Source organism: Anabrus simplex, chromosome 8, assembly GCF_040414725.1.
Source record: "Anabrus simplex isolate iqAnaSimp1 chromosome 8, ASM4041472v1, whole genome shotgun sequence".
In the NCBI taxonomy this organism is placed as follows: Eukaryota; Metazoa; Arthropoda; class Insecta; order Orthoptera; family Tettigoniidae; genus Anabrus; species Anabrus simplex.
The window spans coordinates 26238980-26256490 of record NC_090272.1 but is presented as its reverse complement, the minus strand read 5'-3'; positions in this window follow the sequence as shown (position 1 = coordinate 26256490).

The following is a 17511-nucleotide window of genomic DNA, read 5'->3' as shown; positions in this document are numbered from 1 at the left end:
AAAATAAAATAGCCTAATTGTGCCTAATTTTTTTTCAAAACCCCGATTGAGAACACAGCATTAATTATTTTAAATTAACTTCTGCTCTTTCCTGAGTACTTCGCCACTCTGTTATACGATTTATTAAAAGGTTATGGAAGTCATTTTCTGGTCTTTTCCTGTGCGAAACATTTCAGAACTTTCACCTTCCGTACTACGATCACAACATTGCTTTTCTTGTATGAAGGTATTCGTAAACATCGTCAGGAGAGACTGACTTGTGCGACAGAGACCTCTTATCTTCCCCCCCCCCCCCCACCCCCTTGAACTATGTGCGAAGTTGTCTCGATGAGAACAACAGTTGGCCAAGGGAGGTAGTATAGGAACGATGAAGATTAGGAGCGTGACACAAGTCACTGGAAGCAATAGGAGACTCTGTTACGCAGCGAAACCACAGTCTTTAGTTGGAGTCCCTGGTCCCCGTTTCAGTCACCTTTTACGACAGGCAGTGGAAGCAGTAGAGTAGCCAGGGTCAGCCGATAGAGGGAAGGAGGGTTAGATTTACACCATGAACGTGCGCGCATTCAAGACTAGTCATTATAACGACACTGATGCAAGTGAATTATGTTGCAGCACACTACAAACTCTTTTATTAAAAGACAGAACAATAACAATGCGATCAAGGTCAGCATTTTACACTGAATGGTATGTTCAATTTACAACCTAAAATACAACTTTCGAGGCTTCTTAGGAAATCTATTCAACAGATCTGTTGTTTCTAGTTTCTGAATGTTTATTTAATTTATTGTTTCTTTACTTTTTGTAAAATCTCTATGGGGGGAGGCGTTCTGACCGCGCTGTACTCATTTGGCTACGCCCCTGAGTGGAAGTATTCTACCAGCGACACCCACAGGGGCATGGTGTTGCGAAAAGCAACGATGGGACTGAGACAGATTAAGGAAAGTAATGAATCTTAAGAGGCTATTAAAAGGGGCGCCGGGGGAGCGTGGGTTGACAACACGGTTCCCTTAGCTGAATCTGGTATTGTTTCCACTTACTACGCGCTTTAAACTTGGTCCACTCTTATGCTCTCCCGACCCCGACGATGCCTGGGGAGACACTCACTTTCGCAGCGACCGTCCCTTTTATTTTACCCATAACCTTTATTTCTCGAAGGATCTGAAACTCAGATTATGCAGTTCAAAGTCCAATCGTATCCTTTTGGTATCTGTGATTTTTGTTGCATAAAAATGACAAAACAAAGGAAAAGAAAATAGCGTAATGTACCACCACCATTAGAGTTGCATGTCTGTAAGGTGGGTAGTAGATAGCTGGTCAATTGTTCGTTGAAATTCCTCGAATCGCACTGTTAATCTCCTGCTGACAAGTCAAACATAATAGAGATATCGATGCGCTGATAAGAAAGAAGCAGCATTTGATTGTCAAAGAGTTTATGTTGGATTGATCTTGACATTCATGTGTTTTGCGATACTTCATCGGAAGGCTAGATCTGTGATCTACGATGAGTGTCTGGTCAAAGACATTGTATTCTAGCAAGATATTGCTTATTTTGTTTCAGTGTATAACTATGCAACGTTGTCCTTCATCTTTTTTCAATTGTTGGGGTTGGCAATATGCATGCATTAAGCTCAGATTTACTGTCGCGTGCCCTGCCTGACTCCAACAATATCCGAAGGGAAGCACTTACTGCAGCGTGTTTCGCTGGTAATTGGCGTGGTTGTGCGATATCATGACGTATGTAGTGAAGATGTACACAAACACCCGATCTCCTAGCCAGACTAATTATTCAGGGAAACTTAAAATCCCCCACCACGGTTGGTATTCGAATTCAGGGCTCTCTGAACTGAAAGCCAGTACGCTGAATATTCAGTCTAGCAGCCATATGATTTATGTAACTTTCTATTTACAAAAATTGAAATGCCAGCCTTACAGCGTTGCTGGTCACGCTCGAAATTGGTATATTAACCTATAAACGCAATCAATTGACAGTTATAATCTAATAATAATAATAATAATAATAATAATAATAATAATAATAATAATAATAATAATAATAATAATACATAAGAAACTTGTTTATCCGGATTAAGTGGGACCGGAACTGAATGGGATTATCCAAAATCCGGATAATCCGGAAAAACGAAAAAACAAATACCGTACATGTTATATAAATACCTTTTTTCGATTGTACAAACAAATATAAGAACACTTTTCTAACATTTACGAGTCTGTTTTATGCACTAAAAGAATGTGAGAGTTTTCTTCTGCTTTACATTTGTATAGCGTTTGCGCGCAGCACGATCACGAAGACGTTTTACTAACATCATTTCTGCCGGTGTGGTTTCAGTGTGGGATTCTAAATAGGCCATCAGTTTGTCCAGCTGCATTGTTGCCTCTCGAAAAGTCATTGTTTCTTCTGATGGAGCACCGGTTTCATTAGTGAATTAGTAGTGCGTTGCATTCAGAAGAGCGTGGGTTCGAATTTCACCTCAGCCGTCCTGGAAATGGATTTCTACGGTTTCCCATTCTCAATTCCAGGCGAACGCTGGGACGTTACCTTTGATAGACCGTGCTCGAATTACTTCCTATTCCTGTCCTTTATTATCCTTCGCGGAAAAGACATTCAAGTAGAGTCGACGCCGTAAAAGGAGTACTGTACAAGTAAAAATGCATTTTTATTATTTTCAATCCGGATAAACCGGAGATTCGGATTAATGAGGGCCGGATAAACGACGTTCTTGTGTAATAATAATCTACTCCTTAGTCCCGTTTTCTTATACGGAGTCAGGGGGTGGGATGAGACGAAATGTTATGACATGTTTTACGGCTGGGTGCCCTTCCTGACACCCACTTCAGTTGAGGAGCTAATGAAGTACAATGAAAGATGGTGAATTAAATTGGGTAATGGGGTGGGAGGAATCGGCTGTGTCCCATGTACAGCAACAAGTTCCTTTACGTCGCACAGACACAGACAGGTCTTACGGCGACGACGGGATAGGAAAGGCCTAGGAGTGGGAAGGAAGTAGCCGTGCCCGTTATTAAGGTACAGCCCCAGCATTTGCATTGTGTGAAAATGGGGAAACCACTGGAAACCATCTTTAGGCCTGCCGACGGTGAGGTTCGAACCCACTATCTCCTGAATGCAAGATGAATAGCACTTTTGCCAGGAAGTGTAAATAGGAAACCACATACAAGTATTCTCACGACAGGTCGAGCTTTAGCGCGTTAACGCTCCGCTCGGTAATAAACAAATAAATTAATTAATATTATTATTATTAATAATAATAATAATAATAATAATAATAATAATAATCGCAGGTAGCAGGTAGGGATCCTCTTCGGAGGCAGCCCTACCCAGGGAGTGGCGCCCCTGCCCATGCGAGTCCCAGACCACACTGACCCCGTGGGTATCATCTGGTAAGGGTCACAGCTCAGCGTTAAGAGTGAAGACCTCAATGGAATCTACATCCGAGAAGTTGAATTTCGGAACGGTGGAGATTGCGGAAGAGGCAGCCCAGTACTCAGGGAATAGTATGAGTACACTATTTATCAGCAGCGTTTGTCTCCCATGTTAGCGGCGGCTGCAAGGTGCTCGGTCGACGGTCTTGAAGGTGGAAGAGGAATCTTAACTCCCAACGGCAATGAGAGCGGAAGGACCTAGTGGAGTAAACCACGAACAAAAATATATATATATTTCGGACTAACAATCCGATCTTACTTTGGAAGCTAATTCCTTTCTTCACAAATCGCAACTTCTTTCCCAAGATGGAAATGTCGCTGAAAGAATGCACTACCCCAGGTGGCAGCTCGGCAGAGAAATCCACCATTGTACTATGCAAAGCAACGGGACCTAGAGTTCTCGGGAGTCCCAACATCTGCGAGAAAGACGAGTCGGAGCGTCCTGAAACACCTTCCAAACTTAAATTCAAGAAGAACTATTTCATTGGAACAGTAAATGTCAACTCAATTACCAGAGTCGGAAAACAAAAAGAACTAGAAAAGCTTTGGGAGAAAAATCAAATCCAGATCCTAGCTGTACAAGAGACAAGATTCCTGGAAGAAAACATCATAGACATCAACCACTACAGAATATTCAAAGGAAAGTCGGCGATTAGAACAACCACCAACATGCCTCTGCTCGTAACCTGCTTCTACATAAACAAGAAGGTAGTAAACAATGTCACAGACTTCACATCAAAATCGGAAAGACTGTCTCTACTAACTACTCGTATTAAATGCAAGAACTCGCATCAACTGTCACGCCCCGATCAATGAAAACAACAAGAAGAACCCACAGAAAGTTGATGATTTCTGGGATCTTCTGGAAACTGAAATCACCCGGATACCCAAGAGCAACGGAAAAATCCTGCTGGGAGACTTCAACGCACAGATTGCGAAGGAACGAAAGTACAGAGGCGGCGTAGGGGAATATCCAGCACATAAGAGGACAAACAAGAATGGGAAAAGACTCATTGGACTCTGCAAAGCTTTCCAGTTGAAACTTATGTCAACACACTTCAAGAAACTTCCGAGAAAATCAAAGACATGTGTATCTCCGAATCCCGAACTAGGGGAATTCCAATTGTATCACGTAGCGATAACAAGGAAACACTCTAAGGAGGTGACGAATGTCAAAGTGATTAGGAACGGTGAATTCGATTCAGGCCACTATCTCTCCAAAGTTAAAATACGTTTTCTCTCAGTAGGACAAAAGAGAGACCCACCAAAAATGATGCGATACAGCACAAACAAAATGAACGTCACTGAAGACATCATTAGAAACTTCAGGGACGAAATTCGTATCAGCAGGAATGGGAACTGGCAAGAACTATGCACGGAAATCAATGAAGCCGCAAGGAAAACACTCGGACAGGCTAGGAGGAAAAGAGAAATATCGTGGAATGAAGAAAGCGAGGAAGCTCTCAGGGAGAGGTCCACGAAATGGAGAAAATTGAAATGCTCCAGGGAAAAGCAACACATGGAACAATTCAGGCAACAGAGGAAAGAAACGTCCAGGATATTTCGAAGGACTAAACGATCATTTGAAAGAGCTCAACTGGAAAATATCCAGACCGACTTTGTCAAGAACAATTCCAGAGACTTTTATCAGACCTTCAAGAGAAAACTCAAAGGGTACCAAGCACCAAGTTTGAGCTTCAGAAACGAACAGGATGAAATCGGACTGAACAACCAAGAAAACTGTGAGAAATTAGCTGGATACTTCCACACTCTCTTGATATGTCCTTCCCCAATCTCCAAACTAGAATTTCCAGACATACCAGAGAACTCAGAAGATTACTAACCACCAACAAAAGAAGAAGTCAAGGAAGCCCTTGAAGACCTCGAAAACGACAGGGTAAGTGGAGAGGACTTAGTAACGGCGGAAATGTTGAAATGGGTAGAACCGGAAATCTTAGATGTTCTTCACCAAATCATCAAGGAAATCTGAGAGAAGGAGACAATCGCAGAAGAATGAAAACAGCACTTATCCATCCGCTGCATAAGAAAAGGGACAAACAGGATGTCACCAACTATAGGGGTGTGCCCTCCTCCCGGTTGCCTATAAAATCCTCTCAAAACTGCGTCTTAATAGATTAGAGGCGAATCTGGACCAACAACAAGGGGAGTACCAAGCAGAGTTTAGGAAAGGCCGCTCCTGTATCGAACAAATACTCAACCAGAAGTCAATATTCCGCTACAGAATGTTGAGTGGTAAGAATCTTGTGCTGTCATTTATATACTTCAAAAAAACCTTTTATTCGATGGACAGAGAGACTTTGGATAAGAACATTACGGAATCTGGAGTCAAAACCAAACTGGCAAATATAATGAAAGAGACCGTAACAGGCAAACCTCCAAGGTAAAATTCTTCGGACATCTTTCAGAATCATTTAACATCAAGACAAGCGCGAGGCAAAAGGATGGATTATCCCCACTGCTATTCAACCGTGTTCTAGAAAAGATAGTGAGAATATGGAACTCAGAACTTGAACATCAAGGGATAATCCCGATCTGTCTAGGGAGAAAATCAGGAGGGATTAAATTCGACTGCTTGGCTTTTGCTGACGACTTAGCTATATTATCAGAAAGTTCAGAGGTCGGAACCATCCAGATTAATCTCTTGGAAAGAATCGCCAGCCAAACAGGACTGTGGATCTCAGCAGAAAAGGTCAAATTCATGACGGACATCAAAGATGGACCAAAATTCCTGGAAACAGAGATAGGACGGAGAAAGGGTCAAGAAGTTCAAGTACCTGAGTGAGACGATACAGGGAAATGGACTAGAAAAAGCTGCAGTGGAAGATCGGATCTCAAAAATGGAGAGAGCATACGGCTTGACAAAAAAACATCTACAATAAGAAGTGCTTACCCTGGAATTCATAATTAAAACATTACAGCACCGCGGTCAAAACAGAATGACTGTCCATGAACTACAAGCTGGAGAAGCTAGAGGCCCTGAAAATAAGAATCCGCAGAAAAATGATTTGAGCTGTCCAAACTGAAAGCGGATGGAAACTTCGGAACAAAAAAGAAATTTAACAAAAGGTGGAAAGAATCTCAGAGACCATGAAGAAAAGGAAACTGGCGTTTCATGCACAACTGTACAGAATGAACGCAGACAGGCTTGCCAGACAGATATTTGATTACTTCTGGAGAAGAAAGACCAGTACAGCATGAATTAAGGAAACGAAGAAGGATATGGAAAGGTTAAGCATCTTGGAAGACCAGCTGTTAGAAAGGAATACGTTTAGGAACACACCGAAGAATTTAGAAGGTGTTCAAGCCGCAGGAAGAACTAAGAAGATCGGAAGAGCCTGGACAGATGAACAACAGAAACAGGCCAGCGAACGCATGAAGGAGTATTGCACACAGAGAAAACTCCGTACGAAGAGAAAGAAATGAAGTTGTAGCGTGATCCTTATCCATTCGCTTGTATAAAAAAAAAATCATCACCTTCCGATGACAGTGTGTGGTATCTGCTGTGTTTGGGAAAATGAGTCTAGGTGTGGTCGAGTATGTGTTTTGTGTGGTGTATGAGTTAAAGGAATGTTTGGGTCAGCACTAACGCCTAGTCCCAGAACCAAGGAAGATAACCATTTAAGAATAAAATCCCTCGACCCGGTTGGGAATCGAATCTGGTGCTTCGGAATCACTCAACCATCGAAATTCCTTATTGAAAATTAGAAGTAATAGAATCTCAAATATGTTGCCATGTTAAAAAGTATCTTTTCAGAGTAAACATTCCCGCATTTTGGACTCTGCTGGCTGTGGAAATGGCAAATTCAAGTAGATAATCATATCCTCATCCTCTGTAATTGTAATCTCAGTGAAACGAGGAACACACCCAACCCTTAGAAAAGTTGATTCGGTCTAGTTTTCCTTGTAGAGCCTGCGTGGCTCAGGCGGCAGCGAGCCGGTCTCTTACCGGTGGGTTTCGTAACTCAAGTCCCAGTCACTTCAAGTGAGATCTGTGCTGTACAAGGTGGAGGTGGGACAGGCTTTCCTCCAGGTAGTCCGGTTACTCCGGTTACTCCGGTTACTCCGGTTTTCCCTGTCATATTTCATTCTAGCAACACTTTCCAATATCATTTCATCTGTCACTCATTAATCATTCATTACCCCAGAGGAGTGCAACAGGCTTCGGCAGCCGGCACCATTCCTGCCCACCGCTCAGTAGATAGAGGTCCCATTCATTACATTCCTGACCCGGTCGAATGACTGGAAACAGGCTGTGAATTTTTAAAGTTTTCCTTGGGGTGGGGAGGCGAAATTTTTGTGTACTTTGGTGCACGTGAGTTTTTGTTGGAAACTTAATCATATAGGCTTTAATTGGTTATGTTTGGGAATAAGCTCTTCCAATACGAAAAGCATTCAGTAATGTAGGTTTTTAAACATTTTTCAAATTCTTCTTCACTTCATATATATTATCATGGATGTAGATGAATATTGTTACTTGCTAGTAGAAGAACCAATGATTTCGGAAGTAAGGAAGACATCAAATGGATTCTAGGGCGTGCAAGGAAGGACTTTCTTAAGAAAACATATGTAACCACTTCAAAAATGGTTGTAGTAATCAGAAAGATGATTTTGCAGAGTTTCTAGAAGAGCATGAAGTGAAACATCGACAACAACTACGTCAGCAAGAATGAAAATAGAAGCCTTTGAAATGTGGTGTTACAGAAGAATGCTGAAGGTGAGATGGATAGAGGCTCAGGAGCTGGGTGTGTGTGCCGCCTTTAAATGTCATCGTAGGTAGGGCCCTATCCCTATAGGCGTTCAGGTCCGCTGTACGCGAAAGACCTGCACCAGGCCTCTCCGTAGGCCACACGGCATCTCCTCATAGGAGTTGCAGTTAATTTGTTTTATGAGGTTCTTGATGTATGAAAGTCTCGGTTATCCTCTTCCCCCATTTTACAAGAACTCTCCCTTCCACAATATTGAAAAATGGAACTGTTGTGTCTCATTAGTCCTGGAACATTATCCTCTCCCATTTTCCCTCACAAGACCTCTCTTTTCAGTAGCTTCTCTCAACGCCGAGGTTCTACTTTTCTTTCAGTCCAGCTTGTTCGAAATGAAATGAGTAGACACGTTACAAAAGAACAGCAATAAATGCAACAAAGAAATTCTATGAAACAAAATATTACAAGAAACTGTATCAGGTCAAGAAGTTACATGATAACGAATGAAGAAGCCTAAAGGACGCATGAAAGCTGGAAAAAAAAAAAAAAAAAGTATTTTCCCTTTGCGAAAATCAAATGATCATAAATATGTCTCTCGATCAAGGCCAGCCATCAACGGCTGCTAATTTCAGATGGCGATAAGACACAGCCTAATCTGTTGTGAGGTGACATTGTCTGACGATCCTCACAGCCTGCACGGTTGCTATGGTTACACTTCCATCACACATTTTGTCGTGTTGTGTCGCGTTACAGAATTGATCCTCAGCCATAAGATATATTTATCTAAAAAACACATTAAAATACAGATTTCTTATGAGTGATGTAGCGTAATAAATACCATCAATCTCATAGCGAATCACATTCCTTTACAAGTAGCCTAACATTATAATAAATTACAAATATTTAGGAAATAAATAGTAAGAAAGTGCGCAGTCCTTGTAGCAAGTGAAGGCTCGTCACGTAGGAAGTGGCAGGTCGTATCCAAGTAGGTCTCCACAGAGCGCCAAGTGTACTCGATACATATCGCGCGGCACGGAGCGGTGCGGGTGGAGGTGTGGGTGGTGTCCTCTTTGTTGACATTGCCAATGGACTCAATACATGGCCATGATAACAGCTTTGGTCATTCTGCACAACACAACAAGGTGATGACGTGATCCTTGTCCTTTCCTTGCGGTAATGAGGATGATTTAAAGATGAAGGGATTATTCATCTCTTCCATTACTTCCCAGTTCGTTCATCTGGTAGCCTTCTGATTAGCATTTCTCAACCTCTATTGCCATTTATTATGGGTCACAAAATATTGAGTTTTGAAATTGTATTATATATTTTTGGTGGCGATAACAAAGTGAAAATTTTTGTTATTGTATTGACTATGTACTCCTAGACAGACGGTATCTTAAAATGGAAACAGTTCCCTTCAAAATAGGTTATTTGTGCTCTGTATTAAAGACCAGTGTACCTCGAACTGTTATTAGGAAAGGACAGTCTTTTGGCACCGTTTCTTTAGCTTCAATCAGCAGCCCAATTACCTTGATGTTCCCTGATCATTTGATTTTCTTCATTCATTTTATTCAGGTTGGGCTGGAATCTTTGGTGACTAAGATTGATTGATTGATTGAGTGCAGCCTCCAAGAGGCCTGGTACTATTCTTTCTCTTTGACGCCCATGGGAGAATTGCACTTCTCGGTGTGAGATGATGATGACGAGGTTGGGAGAGGGTGAAACTCGCGGTGCCGGTACATAGACTACTCTTGTCGAATAACACCAACGGGTCTGATCAAGGCTTTACGCCCCCATCCGACGGACGAGTGACCATCAGCAGCGTCGTACACCCTCACCCCATACGAACACTGCAGGTTTAGAATTGAACTCAAGCTTTTGGCACGCAATCCAGAGATTATACATTGTATACCACCATCTCTTATATTGGCCAGCATTTTGATGGTGATCATTTTTCTTCTACCGGGACTCGGACCAGTTAATCACGGTGTCAGAGCGTAGAGAATTGATGCCTTATCTGTCATGGCCAAGAGGTAGGGTGATGTAATTTGAGAAGAAGGAGAAGGTGGTGCAGCGTGGACTATACGAAGAACTACCCCGGCATTCACCTTAGTGCAGGAGAATCGAAACCTCGGAATACCACTCTCAGGACAACCAACGGTGTGGACCAGCTCCTCCACCTCCAGAATGTAGCGCTGCAAGGTTAGCAAAACTAGCCGCTGTTAAATCAAAGTCTACTCTACTCGGCTGTACACAGTACCTCGTATAACATGTAGGAGAGAGACATTGGTAAAAGTTGGTAAAATTCCCATAAAATTATGGCTGGCTATAGTCAAATGCTAGCTTTGTAACTCATTGCATTAATACACCTAAAGCATTTTCCTGGCGGTATTTTTAAAGACATAGGTATGTGCCTTTAGCTCTCAAACTCTAGAATGGGAAACAAATAAAATTTGCTCTGGCTTTAAAACAAATAGCAACTAAAGCACAAAAACAGAATGAGCATACGGCACAATGTCAACACTATCTTTAAGCCTAACAGCATCGTAGGCAATTGTTTTCGATTTGTTGAAGATCCTATTGGTCTAACATGTGCTGTAAAATATATGATTCGTTATTACTTCTGATCTGTTTATGTTGGAAAAACATGTGGGCAGGTAACAACAAGGGTTAAAGAATACCGCACAAATTTCCCTTGTTGCCAGCCAAAGACTCAGATCATGCCACACATAAAGATCACCAATCCCTTTTGATGAAACAACCGTCGTTTGTAAGGAGGAACTTTTTACACCTATCCGTCAGGCAATAGAAATGGCTTAACACTCGAATAATTTTAACGGCTATATTCTAAGTACATCATGGCTGTCCTTCATAGTTAGGCCTTCATCAACTTTCTGCTTGACTCAGAAGGCCTTGGAATGAACTATACCTCCAACAGGGTCATTCTGTCTTGACTCTAGCTTCTATGGAATGGCAATTGCCATTGGTTTTCATTGATCAAGCTCACAAGAAAATCTTGGTCACAAGAAGTGAGATCATTTTTAATTATAACACGACCTGATATTTCCCGGTGTAAAATTATGTCATTATTCAATGGTCATGAAAGACAAGTTTTAAGATTTTCCCACCAGTTGAATAAAATATTCTTTGTTCATCTCAACAATTGCTTCCATAAATAACGAAGTTACATATGTTCAAATCAGAAAGGACATTTCGTCAGTGATAATAATATAACTTAGATGTAAAACATGTCTAAATATTTAGGAATTAGATCTGAGGACGTATGAGATAAGTAGAGACGTAAGTTTATCAATAACTCCCCTTAAATAGATATCCTTCTGTAATCCCTCACATCGTTACAAATGTGTTGTGAATGTGAAAGTGTTGGGTAGCATACAGCGGATGTTGATAGTCCATCTAACCTCACCATAAGCTGATATGTTAATTGTAAGGCCCTTGTCATGATAATGACCATACAGGAAGGAGAACTGTAGAAATCAAGATTCCTATGGAAATGAATTCCAGTGTTAGGGACGTCGCGTGTTGCCACAGTCAGGTCCAGGCTTGGTGGGAACTGAAGTTTCCACCTCACTCCATCAGTTAATGATAGTTTAATGTAGTAATACCAGCAGCTCACTTGTCACATCGAGCAACATTTCTTCCACTTAATGAAAGCGTGTTATACTAATGATGATACTTTATTCGCATACAGATAGATAAGTTAACTTAGGACTTTAGGCCCTTTATCCGTTCTGGGATGTAGATGGTGGCGGTAGAATAATAGACACGGTATCCCCTACCTGTCGTAAGAGGCGATGAATAGGTTGGCGGCCGTGACATGTAAGAGGAACTGTCCCGGCATTCGCCTTAGTTACCATTCTCAGGACAGCCGCCCCACGAACGAAGAGCTGTAGAGCCGCAGCCTACTCTGTATCTGCCGACCAGACTGACTTCACTAATTTATAGAAAGCGGAGTAATGTCCTCTCTCTGGCCAGAAGAGGTCAGGTTTATAGATTAGGAAACCAATCAAGACAGGTAAAAGTAGATGTAGGTTAAGTGAAGTGTAAAGAATATCGATCTGCTGGCTAAGGGAGAGATATTACTTTGTTTAAAAGATTTAGAATTAGATTGAGTTCGAGTTTAAGGTAGTACATTAGTAGGGTATTTTGTTTGGATAAAAATATTTGAATGATTTTGGAGAAATAGAGTTTGTAGGTGGGGATAATGAGTTTTCTTGGAAAAGAAATTGCTATAATAGACTTGAATGCATTGTATGCATTTTGGGGGCATAATTCTTTCATTTGAATGATTTTTGGAGAAATGTGAATCACGGGCAGTGGGTGTGGGCTATCTTTTTGAATGACCATGTTTGATTTCAATGATTTTGGAGAAGTATACTTTGGAGAGGGGGTGAGGGAATTTTTTCTTTTTCAATTAAAATGTTTGATTTGAATAATTTTGGAGAAATATGGTTTGACGGGTGGAGGCGACTTTTTGTTTTTCCTTTTTGAGTTGGAATGTTCTATTTGAATGATTCTGGAGAAATGACGTTTGGCGTAGGGGCGATTTATTTTTAATGAAAACATTTTATTTCAGTGATTTTGGAGAAATATGGTTTGGGGGCTTGGGGAAATTTTTAAAAATGGTTTGCGACTGCTTGTAGCTGGGGTAGAACAGTGTCCCAATTTCGAATTTCAACGGTACCTGAATGATATTTGCACAGGAAAAATAGTTGTAAGTGAACATTTTATGATCTGATTGTCTGTCGTGATACAGTACGTCAGATTACCTCATACTATGTGGTATTTCAGTTTGGTCGGTTAGTTCCAAAACTCAACTTGTCCATGATAAAATGAATTGTGAAAACAAGAATAACAATAATTTCGTGTGGCTATTTCTCGCCGAGTGCAGCTCTTGTAAGGCAGACCCTCCGATGAGGGTGGGCGGCATCTGCCATGTGTAGGTAACTGCGTGTTATTGTGGTGGAGGATAGTGTTGTGTGTGGTGTGTGAGTTGCAGGGATGTTGGGGACAGCACAAACACCCAGCCCCCGAGCCATTGGAATTAACCAATAAAGGTTAAAATCCCCGACCCGGCCGGGAATCGAACCCGAGACCCTCTGAACCGAAAGCCAGTACGCTGACCATTCAGCCAACGAGACTGTTATAGTAAATGTTAATATCGGGATTAAACCGATGGGGATGTGTATTGTGATGAAGGCAATTGTTATGAGTGAAATAACAACAATGGCAATAATGTAGCATTTCACTAGAGTTCAATAATAGTGGAAGTTATTTGGAGTTGTTGAGTTTTGGAAAGTACAAGTGGACATGTTCAGTATTGGAACAAACATTAGCGGACACAGTGCCTACTAGAATAGATTCTGAGGGAAGTTGCAGACTTAATACAACTAAACGTTACCGGGCGAGTTGGCCGTGCGCGTTGAGGCGCGCGGCTGTGAGCTTGCATCCAGGAGATAGTAGGTTCGAATCCCACTATCGGCAGCCCTGAAAATGGTTTTCCGTGGTTTCCCATTTTCACACCAGGCAAATGCTGGGGCTGTACCTTAATTAAGGCCACGGCCGCTTCCTTCCAACTCCTAGGCCTTTCCTATCCCATCGTTGCCATAAGACCTATCTGTGTCGGCGCGACGTAAAGCCCCTAGCAAAAAAAAAAAAATAGCAACTAAACGTTTGTATTTTCACAATATTCTTTCCCCTCCCTGGCGATATTAGATTTGCGAGACCTAGGAAGTCTTTCATTTTCACGCCCTTCGTGGTCCTTACATTTCTTTTGCCAATACTGTCTTCTTGGAGAGCACTTTCAAATAGCATCGCTGTCAATCACTAGCTCGTCTTCCTCCTCCTGTTGTTCTTCCTGCTCTTGCAAGTTCAGTTGTCTAGAATTTGCCAATTCCTTGTACAAGCTGACATCTGGATTAGATTTCCAGTCACTTCCATAATTCTTTGTGAGCTGCTTAGAACGTCATTGACTTTTGTAACTTATGGTAAAAAGCCAAGCTCTATCCGTTCACCAAATATTTGGTTTATGTTCTTGCCTCTTCTGCAAACACCATGTGAACTACGTTGCTTCGCCCAGAATAGTTACTCTGGTCTTGTTCCTTTTCATTATGAATCTTCACCTTGGGGTACATTTGAAACGCCACTTAACAGCTGGTTTTAAAACTTCACTGACTGTTTTCTTCCAAATATATATATTGTAACAGTAAATGTGGTACTTCGGAAGACATGAGACGCAGGGCGTGTACCATTCGTTGAAGTGCGTACAGAGGGAGAGGGTTTGTTTAGAAATAGATCTTAATTTTTTTTCCTCTGAGTTTATTAATAAATTCAAAGTCATGTCACCTCTGTACAGCAGATACAGTAGAAAACGTTCCTCGTCCTAGGGCTGGCGATGTCCTTGGATTCCGGCAGCTCCTTTTCCCATACCAGTGAACCACCATTCATCCCCCGATGGAAGTTCTAGAAAATCCATTCGACGTCTTGAAGATCCATACGATGCTGATGAAGGGCGTTGTAAATGATGAACGTGAATGAACATCGTTAAGCCTTGGGGCGAGTTAATACAAAGACTGCTTCTGCACAGATGAGAGAAAAGTTTATTAATGTTTAACAAGGTTCAAACACAAAATGTATCCTTGAGAGTTTATCACACGGTGAAATGTCACTAAATTTTGTCCCGTGTTAAATGAAAGAAGGCCACTAGACTCGAATGAGCATGTAAGTTTAATACTCATAGAAATAAAAGTCCACTCGAAACTTATCGTCGAATTTTAACAGAGTCACTTAAAGTTTGTGGCACTTGGTACAATGTAAAGTAATGCCGCACGACTTTGTTCTTTGAAGCACTGTTCAACATAATTCAATTGGATTCGAAAATAAAGATGTTCCACTCGTGAATTAGAACTCATTCACGTATTGATAACAACATAAAATCAAAAGACGAAATTAATCGAGTATTGACAGTCCTCGGTTCGACTGTTCGTAAACTGAATGTTCGTAGAATTGAAATGTGCTGTTTAGTAGAATTGAAATGCACAGTTCACAGTTCATGACTTAAAAATATTTACACAGTTCATGGAATGGTAAAGTAAATTTGGATTCAAACACAGTCTCATAAACTCGAAGTATTTAGTACTCTGTAAGGAGCAAACTGTTCTAAGTCCTGTCCATAACATGAAACTTCAAATTACGAGCACTCGAAAACATTCGCAAGTCTTAGACACTTCTGTAGAATGACAGTCACTTGATGATGTTCAGACGAAGCACAATTTATATCACGTCCCGTCGGAGTAAAAAGTTGTCACTCACAGTATAAAGAAATCCGTACAAGTCCATATTCGACGCGATTAGGTTAAAGTCCACGGACTCGAAGATTAATAGCTGCTTCACGCTCGATCACGGTGCTCGCGAAATGACTGTGTGAACTCCACTGCCTAGCGTGCACATACATGCTCAGGCCACACACACTGGCAACACACTGGTCTGCTGAGCGAAGCAGTACGTATTTATATCTGATCCGGGCCTTCACATCTCGGTCCATAACTTTATCGCCTCATGTCAGATTTACGCGAAACTCGGCAGGAACATAGATAAGGGATCGAGTTACATGGTGATGTTGTTAAATTTGTTTAATTATTATTGTGGGGAATGTTATTACCCATAGAAACTCGAAGAACATTCCACATCAGTCTAGGCTCTGTATCTCGGCGAGGCATGCTGTGACGTCACCCGCTTTCTACGTCACACGCACACAGCTGTTGCTCGCCGTCCAGTCAGTCTTTCGTAGGCGGCCCGGAGCGTAACACGTAAGTTTTTAAAATGTCTATGACGGGGACTTAGTTTGTACCGCCGTTACCGGTACATCTCCCTCTCCTCCTGGGGAAAAGAAAATTCGATAGGATTTTCTTTTAATGATTCTCCCCTGAAATATTTCTTTAGGTTAACTGCATTGTAAATGCCCTCGATGCTTCCATCCAGCTTATTCATTTTGTATGCCCCGTTTTCGAGAACCTCTGCAATTCTATATGGTCCTACATAAAGTGGGCAAAACTTTGCATAAATGCGAAGTTCGGGGTGCGAAACAGCTGGTTTTCTTATCAATGGCCAGGGGGTTTAGATACAGAGTGACACATTTAGAAATGATACCATTATTTTCCATCTCCTTTATCACAGTCCTGGCTTCCTCTCGGTACTTCTCAGGAACTGGATAGGGCCGTTTTTTATAAGGAGAGGTGTCCTTGACGTTCAATTGGTATTCAAAATCTCTAATAACACCGAGTTTGTCATCAAAAACCTCAGGGAATTTCTCAAATATTTGTCGAGTTGCTTCTGCCACGCGGGAATCGAACTCTGGGCTTTCAGCCACACTGGTGAGAAATATGAAGTGATCACGACCTTCGTCGAACACATCCTCAATAATGGGCACTTCCTGGCCCTCGACGGGTCCCTCTTGACCGGGTCCACCCTCTTCGCAATCTATTTCATCGGCAGGCAGAGCATCGCTCATCTTGCCTCCGGTTTCTATGAATGGGGTACCCAGACCTTGGCACTTCAAATTATTACAGTCTACCAGCTGCAACTCTACAGAGTCGATGTTAAAAAATCGTATGACGTTGGCAGGATAATCAATGATTCCCCCATACTTGGCTAGGAAATCTGACCCTAGGATGACGTTGAATTTCATCGGCGAAATGACTAGGAATATATGCTCGAACTGGACACCTTCAATGTCAAATGTAACAAAAGCTTGAAATTTACATTTGATATGCCTGTGCGGTACTATCCCTTTAATTTTGATCTGTGCGACTGGCATCAATAACATGTCTTCTCCCGCCTTCAACATTTCAATTAACCTCTCAGAAATTAATGAAGCCTGAGCTCCAAAATCGATTAAGGCAGTTACGTAAAGGGTATCCAAAGTAATGTTAATAACTGGAAGACTTCGTTGGACCCTCGGTGTTGTAGGAGTGGGATCTTCATACAAGAGATCTGAGTCATCCAAGTACCAGTAATTAATATTAGTGACACAAATTATTTCCCCTCTACTCCGGTTTTCAGGCAATCTTATTGTTGTGTTGTCGAAGTTTTTTTTATTGCGCCTGTCGATTCGGGGTTTGTCGCAGGCGTCGTGTTCTGTCTTCTGGCATGCTCTTGGTATTCTAAAGAGGTAGCGCCAGGTAATCCTTCATCCCGGTTTCGATTCTGGATATATTCGCGAGTTTCTCTCCATCTTCTTTCGATCTCGGCTCTCGGCGAATCTCCATCTCGAGTAAGCGACTCGATAGGTTTCTTCCATGTTTGATTACGT